The sequence below is a fragment of the Sinocyclocheilus grahami genome, unplaced genomic scaffold (assembly GCF_001515645.1).
Source record: "Sinocyclocheilus grahami isolate Dianchi unplaced genomic scaffold, SAMN03320097.WGS_v1.1 scaffold1908.1, whole genome shotgun sequence".
In the NCBI taxonomy this organism is placed as follows: Eukaryota; Metazoa; Chordata; class Actinopteri; order Cypriniformes; family Cyprinidae; genus Sinocyclocheilus; species Sinocyclocheilus grahami.
The window spans coordinates 70,325-87,285 of NW_015507087.1; the positions used below are offsets into that span (position 1 = coordinate 70,325).

Sequence of the window (16,961 nt, forward strand, 5' to 3'; positions counted from 1 at the left end):
CGGGCCGCCAGTTGCCCATCCCTGTTTTAGATGTATGTACATATATATAAAAAACTTCTATTATCTACAATGATATAAAATAATTACTTAATTACTTATTTTCCGGCCCATATTACTTGCTTTGATTGGCCTAAGGCGAGGTAGCTGATTAACTGACTAATTGTATTGTTTTCAAAATTTTATATAATACAATCACATTTTAATCAAGCAGTCTAACTCGTTTTTAGATAGAAGAATTCGTTTTAATTTTACTACGGTTTGCCAACATAAAAACTTGCTAGTTGCAATATGGCTAATTAACTTTTTAAACGTGAACACAAGACTCTCAAAATGCATGTTCTCTTCTGTATATAACTTAATTAGTGTGACATTTAAATAAAACTGTTAAAATATATCAGATGCGACTTCCGGTTATGACGCGCAGCTGATAAGTCGCTTGAATCGGGCTCGCTGCTGAATATTCGTTTAAACTCTTTCAGAAAGGCTAGAACTCATATAATAAGTGTTTGAAAACACTTTAAAGTTTGGCGGGACAAAATGCCACCCAAAACCACCAAACCTGCACAGCATCCGAATCCGAAGCCGTCTGGGCAGATGGAGGAGGAAGGCAAGGTGCTAGCTAGCAAGAAGCTAGCCGAGCCGCAGAGTGAAGATAACACGGCCACAAACGGCGATATCCTACGTGCGGTTCAGTCTTTGAAAGCCGATTGTTCGAGACAATTCACTGACACCACGGACGCTATAAACGGCATAAAATCAGATCTACTGTCACAAGCGCAAAGAATAGGAGAGGCTGAAGAGAGGATCGCACAAACTGAAGAGGACGTCTCAGCCCTTCAACACAAAGTTAAAAAACTCGGAAGAAACAACAGAATTTCTACGAAACAAGGTACAGGATTTGGAGGACAGAGGAAGGCGTTCTAATCTGAGACTAATTGGCCTGCCCGAAAAAACAGAAGGATCTAATATGTGTGCCTTCTTTGAGAATTTATTCCCCATGATTCTGAAGGACGAGTTCAGATCTCCACCGGTCATCGAACGATCGCACCGCGTAGGACAAGTTAACCCGAACCGCCCGTCAACTCCAAGAATGATCGTGACGAAGTTCCTGAATTACCAGGACAGGGAGAAGGTTTTGAGGGCGGCTAGGAAAATGAAGGAGTTAAGATATGAAGGACAACAGATTAGCTTTTTTCCAGATCTATCAGCGGAGACACGCCAACGACAGCGACAGTTTGACGGAGTAAAGGCACAACTTAGAGACATGGAAATTCGTTACGGGATGCTTTACCCAGCGCACCTGATAGTCACGCACGACGGCCAGCGTCATGTCTTTAAATCTGTCGCTGAGGCGGATGACTTTGTTCGGTCAGTACGTACCACTGCTTAAACACTGTAACACAAGTAAGTGTGGACTCATAAGGACTTGAACTCTGTGTTTAGTTATAAAAGTTAAGGATACACTATAATTTCTATGTTCAAGTTGTCAAGATGTTTAAATTTTGCGTGGAACTGAAATTGAATTGGATTTAGTATAAAATTCATGGCCCAGTTATGTTCTTCATTGGGTAGCGAGCCCGGGAATGATAGTAATGAGAGCAGGCTTGCTAAATGTTGCTCCATATTATATGGACCAACCATGTTTCATAACCAAAGTTCATTGTAAGGGGGTTTATTATGCTTTCCATTTGGGGGAATGCAGGTGGGGTGGGATGGCGGGGGATTGTTTATGTAAGCTTGGTTGTTTTTTGTTTTTTTTCCTTCTGTTCTATATTCTATATCGTACGCCCAGGCACAGCTGCATCTACATGGTTATATAAGTAGGTAAATGGTTAATAACTCGGAGATAAATATTTGTAGCTGGAATATAAGAGGACTAAATAATTTGGTAAAACTTAAAGTACTAGGTCGACTGAAACGAATGAAATCAAACATAATCTTTCTACAAGAAACTAATTTATTAAAAGAAGATATTAGTAGAGTTACTAAGAGATGGCCAGGACAAGTTTTCAATGCATCTTTCACCTCTCGAGCCAGAGGAGTTATGATTCTTATACACAAGTCCGTTCCATTTCAGCTAAAACAGCAATATATAGACCCCTTAGGGAGATACATAATTCTTAATGGTATAATTTTGACGTCACATATTAATTTAATAAGCATATATGCTCCTAATGTAGATGACCCTACCTTTTTTCAGAATTTTATTTTTCAATATATCAACATATCCCGGAAATTATGTAATTGGAGGAGATTTTAATTGTGTACTAAACCCAGAGTATGATCGTTCTTCAGGAGTAGATAGTACCCATCAACAGTACAAAAAAAACTATTTTGAAGTATATGACTGATTTAAATTTAGTTGAGATTTGGAGGTATCTCAATCCAAGCAAGAAAGAATATTCATGCTTTTCAAATACATATAAAACATTTTCAAGAATAGATTATTTTCTAGTTTCTAATGGTTTGGTGGCGAAGGTAGGTAAAAGTTGGTATGATAGTATCCTATTGTCCGATCATGCTCCTATTACGTTTACAATCCAAATAGATAATCTTGTACTCCCCCCTCCCAGATTTCGATTTCAAGCAAGTTGGCTTCTTGATCATGATTTTGTAAAATTTCTGGATAATAAAATAGACCTATACTTTTTATTCAATACAAATCAGACGAGTGCCTCAGTTAAATGGGAGGCCTTCAAGGAATATATTAGAGGGGAGCTATTAAGTTATACAAGATATAGATCCAAAATTTATCGGGCACAATTAGAAAACTTGGGGAAACAGATTAAAATACTGGAACAGCATCTGTTTAGCAACAATGACCCTGCAAAGCAGAAAGAACTTTGTTTACTAAAAGCCAAATATAATGAAATAACTAGTAGTAAAATATCTAAGAATTTAATGTGGCTAAAACAGTCCTATTATGATCAGGGGGAAAAATCAGGAAAACTGCTAGCGTGGAGAATTAAAAAAATACAAACAGATAGAGCCATCAATTAAATTTTCTTAGAGTCCATTCTTAGATGCCATTTCGTCTGATGCCTTTTTGTCTGAGTCCGTTTCGTCTGATGCCTTTTCGTCTGAGTCCGTTTCGTCTGAGGCCTTTTTGTCTGAGTCCGTGTCGTCTGATGCCTTTTTGTCTCAGTCCTTTTCGTCTGACGCCTTTTTGTCTGTCCGTTTCGTCTGATGCCTTTTCGTCTGAGTCCGTTTCGTCTGAGGCCTTTTTGTCTGAGTCCGTGTCGTCTGATGCCTTTTTGTCTCAGTCCTTTTCGTCTGACGCCTTTTTGTCTGTCCGTTTCGTCTGATGCCTTTTCGTCTGAGTCCGTTTCGTCTGAGGCCTTTTTGTCTGAGTCCGTGTCGTCTGATGCCTTTTTGTCTCAGTCCTTTTCGTCTGACGCCTTTTTGTCTGTCCGTTTCGTCTGATGCCTTTTCGTCTGAGTCCGTTTCGTCTGAGGCCTTTTTGTCTGAGTCCGTGTCGTCTGATGCCTTTTTGTCTCAGTCCTTTTCGTCTGACGCCTTTTTGTCTGTCCGTTTCGTCTGATGCCTTTTCGTCTGAGTCCGTTTCGTCTGAGGCCTTTTTGTCTGAGTCCGTGTCGTCTGATGCCTTTTTGTCTCAGTCCTTTTCGTCTGACGCCTTTTTGTCTGTCCGTTTCGTCTGATGCCTTTTCGTCTGAGTCCGTTTCGTCTGAGGCCTTTTTGTCTGAGTCCGTGTCGTCTGATGCCTTTTTGTCTCAGTCCTTTTCGTCTGACGCCTTTTTGTCTGTCCGTTTCGTCTGATGCCTTTTCGTCTGAGTCCGTTTCGTCTGAGGCCTTTTTGTCTGAGTCCGTGTCGTCTGATGCCTTTTTGTCTCAGTCCTTTTCGTCTGACGCCTTTTTGTCTGTCCGTTTCGTCTGATGCCTTTTCGTCTGAGTCCGTTTCGTCTGAGGCCTTTTTGTCTGAGTCCGTGTCGTCTGATGCCTTTTTGTCTCAGTCCTTTTCGTCTGACGCCTTTTTGTCTGTCCGTTTCGTCTGATGCCTTTTCGTCTGAGTCCGTTTCGTCTGAGGCCTTTTTGTCTGAGTCCGTGTCGTCTGATGCCTTTTTGTCTCAGTCCTTTTCGTCTGACGCCTTTTTGTCTGTCCGTTTCGTCTGATGCCTTTTCGTCTGAGTCCGTTTCGTCTGAGGCCTTTTTGTCTGAGTCCGTGTCGTCTGATGCCTTTTTGTCTCAGTCCTTTTCGTCTGACGCCTTTTTGTCTGTCCGTTTCGTCTGATGCCTTTTCGTCTGAGTCCGTTTCGTCTGAGGCCTTTTTGTCTGAGTCCGTGTCGTCTGATGCCTTTTTGTCTCAGTCCTTTTCGTCTGACGCCTTTTTGTCTGTCCGTTTCGTCTGATGCCTTTTCGTCTGAGTCCGTTTCGTCTGAGGCCTTTTTGTCTGAGTCCGTGTCGTCTGATGCCTTTTTGTCTCAGTCCTTTTCGTCTGACGCCTTTTTGTCTGTCCGTTTCGTCTGATGCCTTTTCGTCTGAGTCCGTTTCGTCTGAGGCCTTTTTGTCTGAGTCCGTGTCGTCTGATGCCTTTTTGTCTCAGTCCTTTTCGTCTGACGCCTTTTTGTCTGTCCGTTTCGTCTGATGCCTTTTCGTCTGAGTCCGTTTCGTCTGAGGCCTTTTTGTCTGAGTCCGTGTCGTCTGATGCCTTTTTGTCTCAGTCCTTTTCGTCTGACGCCTTTTTGTCTGTCCGTTTCGTCTGATGCCTTTTCGTCTGAGTCCGTTTCGTCTGATGCCTTTTTGTCTGAGTCCGTTTCGTCTGAGTCCGTTTCGTCTTCATTTTATTCGGTATTCGATTTCATTTTTGCCCTCTCTCTCTGTATGGGTGATGTGAGAAAGATATTGGTTTTAAGGTCAATATGAAAAATAAGTAAACAATTTTTAACATATCACAATATGTGTGTGCACACATATAATATGTTGACTGTTTAATAAGATTCTCAGCATTATAAAAATAATTTTAATAAAATCTCAGCCGTTGGATGAAGGACTATCACCTTCAACTCAACCTGGCTAAGACAGAACTGCTTGTGGTTTCAACAAACCCATCACTTTATCAAAATTTAGTCCAGTTAGGCTCATCAACCATAACTTCTTCATCAAACAGGTCTTCTTCTATCAAACCTCTACAATTAATCCAAAATGCCGCTGCAAGATTAATCTTTAATGATCCGAAAAGAACACATGTCACACCTCTGTTTATCAATTTGCACTGGCTACCAGTAGCTGCTCGCATTAAATGCAAGGCATTAATGTTTGCCTACAAAACCACCACTGGCTCTGCACCCCTTTACCTAAATTCATTACTTCAGACTTATGTGCCTCTAGAAGCTTGCGTTCTGCAAGTGAACGGTGTATTATTGTGCCATCTCAAAGAGGCACAAAATCACTTTCACAGACTTTTACATTAACTGTTCCCTCCTGGTGGAATGACCTGCCCAACTCAATCCCAGCAGCTGAGTCCTTAGCCATCTTCAAGAAACGACTAAAGCACATCTGTTCCACCTTTATTTGACCCTCTAACTCTAGCACTCTCTATTCTAATTTAATTCTACATTATATTTATCTTTTTTTTTATTTTTTTTTTTATAAAAAACAAACAAACACTAGCTTTCTATTTTTTCTATTCTATCTACTTGTTTTTCTTTGTGTGTGTGTGTATATGTGTGTGTATAATATATATTCTGGCCCTTGGTAGGGGTAGAGCTAGTGGAGGTGTATCAGGAGAGTCTGAGAAAGGGAGAGTTGCCTTCGACTATGCGGACTAGCTTTGTGACCCTTTTGTATAAGAAAGGGAAGAAAGAGGATTTAGCAAACTGGAGGCCAATAATTTTGCTCACAACAGATTATAAGTGTATAAGTGTTGGCCAAGGCCATAATGGAGAGGTTAAAAAGCGTGGTGGGCTTAGTCGTCCATCCTGATCAGACTTGCGGGGTGCCAGGTAGGTCTGGCAGCTGGAATTTAGCCTTGTTTAGGGATATCATTAGTTGGGTTGAACAGCGCCAGATATCTTTGGGAATCCTTAGTTTGGACCAGGAGAAAGCATTCGACAGAGTAAGTCGTGCCTTTTTAATGTCAGTTTTGGAGTAGTTGAGGTTTGATCCCGTTTTCAGGGCCTGGGTAAGACTGTTATACACCAGGGTGAAGAGTCGAATAGGGGTGAATGGTTTTTATTCTGAGCTGGTAGGACAACAGGGTGGGGTTTAGGCAGGGATGCCCTTTGTCTGCTACGCTCCACATTTTGTCGCTTGAGCCTCTTATGGCGGCACTACGTTCAGCCCCATCCCTGACAGGAGTGCATTTGCCTGGTGGGAGGGGAATAAGTGCAAAGGTTGCGGCACATGCTGATGACATGACACTTTTCCTGACCTCTGAGCAAGATTTTGACAGGATCCTCCAGGAGTTTTGTAAGGCATCATGGGCTCAGGTAAATGTGAATAAGTCATCGGCACTGTTTGCGGGCCGGTGGGCAGAGAGAACAGTTGTGCCAGGTGGATATAGTTTGTGCCCAGACAGCATGAAGATTCTGGGTATTTGCTTTTTTAGGAGAAATAGTGCACACGAGAATTGGGAAACTAGGCTTAACCCTCTGGGGTCGACTAACGCGGATACGTGTTTTGTGGCATCTTCTCCTGATAACACAGAAAAGAACTTAAATTACACTTTCAGTTTTGATCTTACAGATAAGAGCAACACATCAATCGAATCTGTAAGTGGTCTACTTGTATACACACATAATAACAACAGAACTTTGTGCATTTATAAAATAAAGAAAACAAACAGGGTGTGCTGTCTGCCGCCTTGGTCTGCGTGATCTTTTTTTAGAAACGTGTCATTAAAATGAACTGTAACTCAGCAAATACTCAACAAAGACACATGAGAGATATATCTATAGAAAGCTTGACATGTCTACTTTTAAACTAAGCAAGTCTTATCGAAAGCAAATATTCTGTGATAAAGTAATCCATATGAAACCAACGCGATGTCCAGTTTTTCACGTCTCCCTTCATTATATTTAATCAGAATCAGAATCAGAAAGAGCTTTATTGCCAAGTATGTTTGCACATACAAGGAATTTGTTTTAGTGTCACAAGCTTCCAGTACACGGAGACAACAACTACACACAGATAATAAAAGTGAGATGTGAATAAAATACACATGCATAAATATAAACCACAAAAAAAGAATAAATTGTATATACAGGTGTGGTATAGATGGAATAGGAGTAGAATAAAATAAAATCTAATCTAATGCGACCACGCCCACGCGCTGAGCGCTATAGATATTATAATCATCCACGTGAAGCGTGCGGCGTGTAAACGCCCTCATCACAGCAAACAAAGCTGGATTACCTCAGGAAAAAACAATGCAGCGGCTTGATCCAGCAGTGATCATAAACATGAGTAAGTCTTTTTTATTAACCTACTTGTATTAGTTTTCACATAACTTGTACACATTTTACTAGTTAGACTTTCTCAACATGATGTGATAGTTATATATATTCTAAATAAACTACAAACAAAAAATAGATACATTTCTTTTTCCTCATTCTTTCTTGTAGCAATTCCCTCTCAGTCACACACCTGACAGCTCATTATGCAGCTCATTATGCAGGCCTTTGTCTTCTCAGGTGTGAATCACATCAGTATACATGATCATTCACGCCTACTCGCATATACCTTTTCTACACAAAATGTGTCTTAGAAAAGTTCAATCAATATATTGTTTTCTGTGAGTGAGTAAACAAGATGATTTTCACATCATTCTGAAGCAAAAACTCTAGACTTCAAGACCCAGTTCTCAAAAGTCTTGTGAACAAATGTTCTGTATGTGTTTTATGGCCTTATTTAAGTGACTTTAAAATTTTAGTTTTTCACTAAGCACGCATAAACGTTGTTTTCTCAAAAACACAATCACATACATACATGCTGCCCACATATGATTGTAGCCCAGTTTGTGCTGATTATTGTGCTACTAAAATTAGCCATTAAAATGTTTATTAGCAACTGAAAAAAGCACAAATGTCAGGACATGTCAAAACTTCTCCAGGGCCCAAAACACCCTCAGACCCCAGAGGGTTAAGGTGATGGAAATAAATTGCTTGTTGACTCTGCCTCAGAATCGCAGCTTTGATGTAAGTTTTGCATCTGCTTTTTGTTGAACACTTTCTGGTCTCGGTTTGAATGAATGAATCAATCAATCAATTTTACATGTACATTTTTTTTCCATGTTCACAGTTAAAAAAAAAAGCTAACTGATAGCTCACTGAAAGTTGTGATTGTCAGGATGTTTAATGAAACTGTGAGTGGAGAGGATATTGCAGTGTGGTTAGCAAGATATTGCTCTGTTCGGGGACAACCAGTCAAGGTTTTAGATGAGAATGGCATCTGGAGCTGTGCGTGTAGAGTGCCCATCAAACAATGGGCAGATCCCAACAGCTACCATGGCCCGAGTCAAATTTCTTCTATAATTGTGTTGGGGGAGAACAGAGGTTACATACGCTATTAAGAAATGACCAAGCTTTGTCGCAAGTGTGGCAAACTTGGACATCTTGCTGAGGCATGTCAGGAAGTGCAGAGAAATTGGGAACACTTTTGAAGAGTGTCAAAATGGCAGAAGTTGTATCCTCTGTGGGGAATCAACCCACCTCTGCAGAGATTGTCCCCAAAAATTTGCCAATTACCTGAAAAGTAACAAAATAGCCACCCCACCAAAAGAGCAGACAAACGAGCAGGTGGGCCTGGAGGTTTTCCTCAGGGATTGGACAGAAAGAAGGAAGTGGGGCGGCCTTAAGGGCGGAGTCAATTATTGGTGTTGGACAGAGGGAGGAAGCCTTTCCCCTGGAAGAGAGTGGAGACCAAATGGAGGATGAAGAGGAGGACACGGCTTTCTCCCTAAAAACTGTTTTGGAGGTTAGTGGGGTAGATAGTGGGAGTTAAACTGTTTGTTCACTCCCAAATGCTCAAGTGCAGAAAAGGTCTGTGAGAACTCCTCTATCTGAAACGGAGGAGAAAAGGCTGAGGGTATTGCATCAGGTAGATAGTTCCTCATCGGAAGATCTAGACCATATGTGGCCCGCAGAATCTCCAAATTAAGTTTATTTTCTGCATATTAAGTTAAGAACATCATCACGAAAGGAGCCGCAAGAGTTTGCTCTGTGGTACCTGATGTGTCGAGCACTTGTCCCACAGATCCTAATTTAATTGGGAGAGAGGAGGAACAGGTGACACAAGATATAACTTGATTTTAAATATATCTCTGTAGTTTCTTATTTTAATGTGTTTTCTTTTATGGTTCATATCCCTTTTATCCCACTGCTCATGGCTATCTCTACAATCAATGTGAGAAGTGTGAGATCCCACCTGCAAGCACAGAGCATTTTATCCTTTTAAAAAAACTGTTAAATCAGATGTGGTTTTATTGCAAGAGTGCACTCTGCCTTTTTTAACAAGTTACAGGAAATGGGAAGAAATGTGGACCCTGGGGCCCTCCATCTGGAGTGGCTCCAATGGCAACAAAAATGCAATGCAAATGCAATTCTAATAGGTAACCCACATATCTTGGTGAAGGGAAACACTGTGTTAAGGGATGGACGGACAATTTTAGCCAATCTGACTTTTTTAGACAAAAATTTTAACATTTTTAATGTGTACAGGTATACTGACAAAAACGACAGATGTTAACTTTTAGAAGACCTGCAGCCCCACATGCTAGGTAGGGTTCCCCTTGTGGTGGCACAAGTGTAATCTGTGTAATCAAAAAAGATAGAAAGAGGGCCAGGGAGGGTTTTAAGTTTGACAAAACGTCGGTTTTATTGCAGGGTTTAGTTAGAGACTTAAATTTAGTAGACTTGTTTTAAAACTATGCATTCGAGAGAGGAGGGCCTCACCTGGTTCAGTGGTGATGGTACCAGAGTCTCTCGAATCGACTACATGTTTACAAGAGACTGCCCGCCAACCGATGCTACATTGTCCCCCCTCTTTTTTCTGATCACTTAATGCTGTCTTGCACCCTTTTACTCCCCACGGGTGTGACTGTAGGTGGAGGGTTGTGGAAGCTGAACTGCTCCCTACTAGAGGATGAGGAAGGGGTTAGAGAGTATAGGGAGCATTTCAGCCAATGGGAGACCCTCCAAGACCTTTTCGACTCACGTGCACGGTGGTGGGAAATGGTAAAGGACCAGACGAGAGACAAAAAGAACAGGGAGAGAAGATGCATGAAGGGGCTGCAAAAAAGACTACATGGATATTTTAACCTTTTAAACAACGGCTTTGATTTTAATTAAGAAATTAAAAAAGTAAAAAATTAGATGTCAGTCTTGAGTGAAACTCAAAGCAAAGGTGTCATTTTAAGAAGCAGGGAAAGAGATATTGAGGAAGGGGAAAAGTGCACAAGATATTTTTTTAAAAAGATAACCACACGGGGAGAGACAATAAAATCTTTAAAAACAGGTGGGAGAGAAGTGCACACGATGGAAGAAATTTTATGTGGGGTTACAGAATTTTATGAAGATTTATACTGCCAAAAAGAAGTAGAAAATGACACCTTAAAAGGAAGTTTTAGATGTCTTAGAGAAACAGGTTAACAGTCAAGATTCACTTTTATCACAGGATTTGACTCTTTCTTAAAGATTTTAAAAGGGGGAAGTCCCCAGGAATGGATGGACTCATCCTAGAGTTTTATCTGACTTTTTGGGACATTTTAAGACATATTGACTGTTTTTAAAGAGTTTGAAATCTTTGACAGACTTCCTGACCGTTTTAGAGTAGGGATAGTTTCTCTCCTGTATAAAAATGGAGATAAGACTGACTTGAAAAACTAGTGACCGATCATGCTATTCAATTTTGACTGAAAACTTTTTTGTAAAATTTTAGCCACACGCATGTCGACCGTTTTAGAGGACATAATCCACCTGGATCAAGTCTGTGCTGTTCCGGGAAGAAAGATAACGGACAGCTTAGTGCTGATTAGGGATGCCATCTGTTACGTGAGAGACAGAAACATTTGTCTAGTAGTCCTAAATTTAGATTTTGAAAAAGCATTTGATCGTGTCTCGCACCAGTACCTGTTTACCTGTTTCAGGTACTGCAAAAAATGGGGTTTCCAGGGAGGTTTATAGCCTGGGTGGAACTGCTGTACAGTGGCCTAGTCAGCAAAATTCTAGTAAACGGGTTTTATCCAAAGCTGTAGATATTCATAGCGGCGTCCGTCAGGGATGTCCATTTTCTCCTTTGCTATAAGTCGCTTGTATTGAGCCACTAGCACAGATTTTGAAAAGGGACAAATGGATCAATGGACTGGATGTTCCTGGAAGGAAGGACTGACAGCAACCTGTACTCTATACATGGACGACGTGACCCTTTTAACCACTGACATTTTATTGATATGAAGAGCGATGGACTTGACTGGCTGGTACAGTCTGGCACCAAGCTTAACAGACATAAGTCCGAGGCCTAGCTCTTCAGGTCGTGGAGACACGTAGACATGGACGGACTAGACTTGGATTTTAAAGAGACAAATTTTAAGGTTGTAGGTGTTCAATTTTATAAAGAAGGGGACAGACAGGAAAATTGGACTGACCTGATAGTTAGAAAAAGACTGGGCTTTTGGGGACTGCGAAAGATGACCATTGAAGGCAACGTTTTAATTTTTAAAGCTGTGATCTTACCCTTGCTTTTATTGGTGTGTTCTGTTTTTAGCCCCTCAAGAAACTTTCTGTTGGATCTGGAGAGTGCGGTGTTTTACTTCGTGTGGGGATCCAAGTGGGAACGGTTAAAGAGGGAGGTCATCAAGAAGAGACCATAGAATGGGGGGAAAGGCCTCCCTGATCCCCACCTGTTTTTAACCAGCCGATTCACCGCCCTTCACATCAAATATGCTTTGACCCCTTCAAAAGATAACAAGACTGCAGCGATGACCAGACTTTGGATGGGGTCCTACTTAAGAGCCCTAAAAATTTTAACAACAGATTTGACGACCCCAGTGACTTTTAACCTCCCAAAACAGTACTGTTTTATCAAGAAATTTTTAAAGAAACACTTTTTAGAGAATCAAGATGTCACAGTTTTAACTGACCACAAGGCTCTTGTCTCTTTTGTGCAGGACCGGGAACCAGTGAGCCCAGTTCCAGGCCTAACTTTAGAAGAGGCAAAACAAGTTCGCAGGAACGTTGCCCACCCGGCTCTCCAGAACAGGCACAAGGACCTAGCGTGGATGGTTACCCATGAGATCCTCCCGGTCAGAGTGGTTATGCACTCCAGAGGCATGGCCAAAAACCCGATCTGCCCACAGCCCGGGTGCAATGCCCCGGAGACCGTTCGTCACCTGCTCTGGGAGTGCAGCGCTGCGCGGGACCTGTGGGCCAAGACCGGCTCCCTGTATTTCCCGTGCCTAATAGCAGGTGGGGCCCAGATAGGGTACCAGCTTGCCATCCTTGGAGTGGCCCGGGGCTTGAAGAACCTCACACCACAAGAATTCACCTCGCTCTGACTCACTCTGAGCGCCATCAAGGATGCCATCTGGGCCACCAGAAAACTGCTAGTGGGGAAGCGCGTTACGGTACCCTTCCATGCATGTGAGCTAAAGGTAACATAAATGCTGTAGGGGTACCGGATGACGATATTTGGACTGGGGCGCCAGGGTCGCACAGGAAGTCCGCCCGTATTTTTTTTCTGAAAAAGAGAAACCATCTGAATTGTATGTTTTAATTGTTGTGATTTGTATGTGTAATTGATTGAAAGAAGATGCTAGATGTTGACAAAAAAAAATTTATTTTCTGTTCTTATCAGTTTAATATCTGATACGTCTCCTACCCGGGGACTGCAAATTAAATGGATTTTTGGATCACGGAGCTGGAGCCAGGGCTTGCTCCGTCCACTCCACGCATTGGCCTGGTATTGCAGTGTCTCCAGTAATGGTGTGCTTCCCCTTTTCGGGGATTGCCACTTATTGTGATGAAAAGCAGAGCAAGTAATGAGGGCCCTGTCTTGGCTCCCATGGAGGTTTGCCCTCGCAGATGCAGTGGTTGCCATTTATTGAGATCTCTCCTCTGAGGTCTTGGAGTCTTCCACTAACGAGCTGATGCGTCGAATCAGGTGTGTTTGGTTAAAAGGAGTAATCTAAAACCAGGGTTGGGAAGCGCTGGCTCGTGCCAACGCTTGGCAGTTTGCAGCCTCGGTCAGGCACAGCGCAGGCCAGTAACGGAAGGCACCCATCGTTCCTTTGCTAGGTCGGCCCCTGGTGGCCCGACACCAAAATTTAGTTCAACTTTCTCACAGACCTCCCTTTTCAAGTCGATCAGAATGACTGTTGCCTAGCTGTAACTGTTTTCATGTTTGTTTGTTTGTCCTATTTAATTTAAATTTTTTTTTTCACCTTACATCACCACCAAGTGGCCAGTCGCAGCGCCCTTTTTGACCTGACCTCAGACTGAGCCCGTGCATAGGTGTGCCGATTTGGGTGAAGTAATCTCATTCCTTTCTGTAGTTAAAGCCATTTTAGCAAGCTCGGTCACGCAACCTTTGAACGATTTGAGGTCCCCTCGCCAAGGTGAATGGAAATTTCCGTTCCGGATGATTATTGACAGTCAGTTTCAATCACCAATGGCTGATTGAAATCTTTTCAGGTGCTGCAGAGGAGCCAATTAAGAGTGGTGATCAGGACACTCCACAATCCAATGATCCATCAAGGTTCACATGGTCTCAATTGGATGCAATTGACATCATTACTGTTGATCAGAGCGGGGATGGAGATAGCAAGATGGAGTTATCAGGAGGAAGAGGGCGTAGGCGAGCAGTGGAAAAGGATGAGTGTGGAGAAGAGGGAAGGGAGCGGAAGTGCCGACATCGAGCAGAAACTCACGACTGTATGCGCGCTTAAGGACAGATAGACGCGACGAATACGTACAAAAACACTGCGACTCACAAGACAAAAAACATGAAAACACATTTCTGTCGGGAGAGAGAGAAGCCGCAGCGTGTGAACGCGCCGCCATCTTGCTACGATTGAGAAGAAGGATTTGGCAAATTGGCAGCCAATAACTTTACTTACTACGGATTATAAGATTCTGACGAAAGTTTAACCTTGCGGCTTAAGGGGATAGTAGGTTCGGTGGTCCTTCCGGATCAAACCTGTGGGGTCCCAGGGAGATCAGGCAGCCTTGATCTTGTTCTGATCCGGGATTTGATCAGCTGAGCAGAGCAACATCAGCTTCCCTTGACAATCCTGAGCCTTGATCAGGAAAAGGCTTTTGATAAGGTTAGCCATTCTTTTTTTGTGGTCAGTGTTCAAGAAGCTTGGGTTTGGCCCGGGGTTCAGAGCCTGGATCCGGCATTTGTATAGCGAGGTATTCAGTCAGATTAGGGTAAACGGGTTTTATTCTGAACCAGTGGAACAGTTGGGTGGTGTGAGGCAAGGGTGTCCTTTGTCACCCTTGTGCTATATACTGTCTTTAGAGCCTCTGATTAGTCAGCTATGGTTAACAGCAGCATTGACTGGTGTAGGATTGCCAGGCAGAGGAGGGATAAGGGCAAAAGTGTTGGCGTACGCAGACGATATGACAGTTTCTTTACCACTGAAAAAGATTTTGTAGTGACAGGAGAGATTCTGCATAGTTTTTCTGAAGCCACAGGTGCTAAGGGAAATGTAAGTAAGTCTTCAGTGATGTTTGTAGGATGGTGGAGTAAGAGGACTGTGATTCCAATAGGGTATACCTTGTGTCAGGATGGTACTAAAATTGAGTGTTTGTTTTTTCAAGGTGATTAGTGCACAACAAAAATTGGGAGGGGGTGTTGGAATCTTTGCAATCCAAAATAAGCCAGTGGAGTGTAAGGGATTTGTCACTATGGGGTAGAGTACAGGTAGTGAAGGTGGATGTGTTGCCTAATATTAATCATCTGGCTTATGTTTTTCCCCTACCTTTTTGGCAGGGGAGGAGAATGGAGAAGTTGTTTTTTTCTTTTATATGGAGTCATTGTTGTTAAATCATAGTAAGCTGTATATGAGGCTGAGGGAGAGTTCGGTGAGAGAATCAGCTACTAGAGAATCTAGAGGGGCAGGGCCTCCAATTGAAGTGAATTGGCTGTCCTTGCAACCAGATTATTTGGTAGGGAGGTGTAAGGATGTTAACTGGTTGGCAGCTTTAGGGAGGCTCCCAGTGCGGGAGCGTTTATATAGACATGGTCAGGGCAGATCTCCTTTATACCCAGGGGGTTGTGGAGGAGAGGAGACCATTGAGCACGCTTTGCGGTCATGTCCAGGAGCAGTGTCTTTATGGGAAGCAGTCGCTGGGTGGTGGAGGAAGTGGGGAGGACCGCTGATTACACAGGACTTAGTGTTGTATGGAGTAGGGTTGGGAAATATGGAGAAGGAGCGGAGAAGAGTAGTTTGGGTTACTATTTCAGAAGGGAAGCGTATCTTATGGGATTGGCGACCGAGGTGTCTGAGGAAGCAGTTGCCTGGTTTAGAGCCTCAAAAGTTATTTTCAACACTTTTGGCAAGTTTAGTAAGTTGGTATAAGCCGTTTATGGGGAGGGGGGATGAGGCGGGTATGGGAGGGACTTCCACGGGTAGAGGTGGGATGAAGTCTTGAGAGTTTAGAGATCTAGTTTTGGTTATGATGCGCTGATTGTACTGTGTTGCCTTTTGACTTTGTATGTTATGATTTTTGTGTTCGAATCAAAAATCTGTAGGCTTGTGACATTTAACCCATTTGTGCCCCAATTTTTCTGAATGGTTTCATGCATATAGTCATGTTAATAGTGTTCTATGTGAACATGTTCTGCATTTATTTTTGCCAGGTTTATTTTCTTTAAAATCGTATCTGATTGTGCAGCAACTATAGTTGCCGGTGGGCAAATATGTTGTATGCACCACTTCAATGTCAAATTTGAATAGGAGGAGAACATTTGGCATCTAACTCAAAATAACTGCTTTCAACAGATCAGTCTTTATTCATAAACAAATTTATCATGTCAGATACATCAGAGCCCACCTCGCTTTTTTAGAACGATGAGCTTTGTAAAATTCAACGCGTTTCAGAAAGGTGGGGCATAGAGGAGAAACAATAATATACAGTATGTGGAAAATAATGTGTTTTTTTAACCTTAAACCGCATAAACACATTTCATTACACCAAATACACCAAATAATGTTCTTTTTAGCAGCATCATATGACCCCTTTAAAGTGGTGGAACATAGTGCAGAACAAAGTGCAGCCATTAAGTTGCCCCAACAGGGTATTGTGTATCAAAAACTTAAATGAAAATAAATAAATATATAAAAACAAATAGAATGAAGAATATTGTAACGGGCCTGACGAGACGTGAGATGTGTGGATCCATCTGCAAGCTTTTATTAAAGAGACGTAGTCTAACAGGCAGGGTCGAACAATGGCAAACAGGTATATGGCGGGCAAAAAACACAAGAATAGTCCTAAGGGCTAGCGTAGGTCACCGATCGGCAGACAGAATCACAGTGGCGAGACGAGAGGGAAAAATCCAGGAAAACAAGCAAAGATCAGAAACCGCGAAAACAGGCAAGGTAAGGCAAGGCAAGTTTATTTGTATAGCACATTTCATACACAATGGTAATTCAAAGTGCTTTACATAAAATAAAATAAAAACAATAATCACAACAATAAAACAAGGAATTTAAAAACTTTGAAAATTATTTTTAAAAATTGATTTAAGAGGTTTAAAATGAATTTAAGAAGACGATTATACATATAATATAGTGCAATCAGTTCGGACATCGCACAGTGCTCATTCAATAAATGCACAGCTAAACAGATGAGTTTTGAGTCTGCATTTAAATGTGACTAATGTTTTAGCACATCTGATCTCTTCTGGAAGCTGATTCCAACTGCGGGTGGCATAATAACTAAAAGCACATTCCCCTTGTTTTGTGTGAACCCTTGGTATTTCTAACTGACTCGATCCTAATG

General features: G+C 42.1%; 1 pseudogene; it reads left to right on the forward strand.

Annotated features, from left to right (window-relative positions):
* Positions 1–8,880: 8,880 nt before the first annotated feature.
* Positions 8,881–12,613, forward strand: LOC107573267 (uncharacterized; annotated as a pseudogene).
* Positions 12,614–16,961: the final 4,348 nt, after the last annotated feature.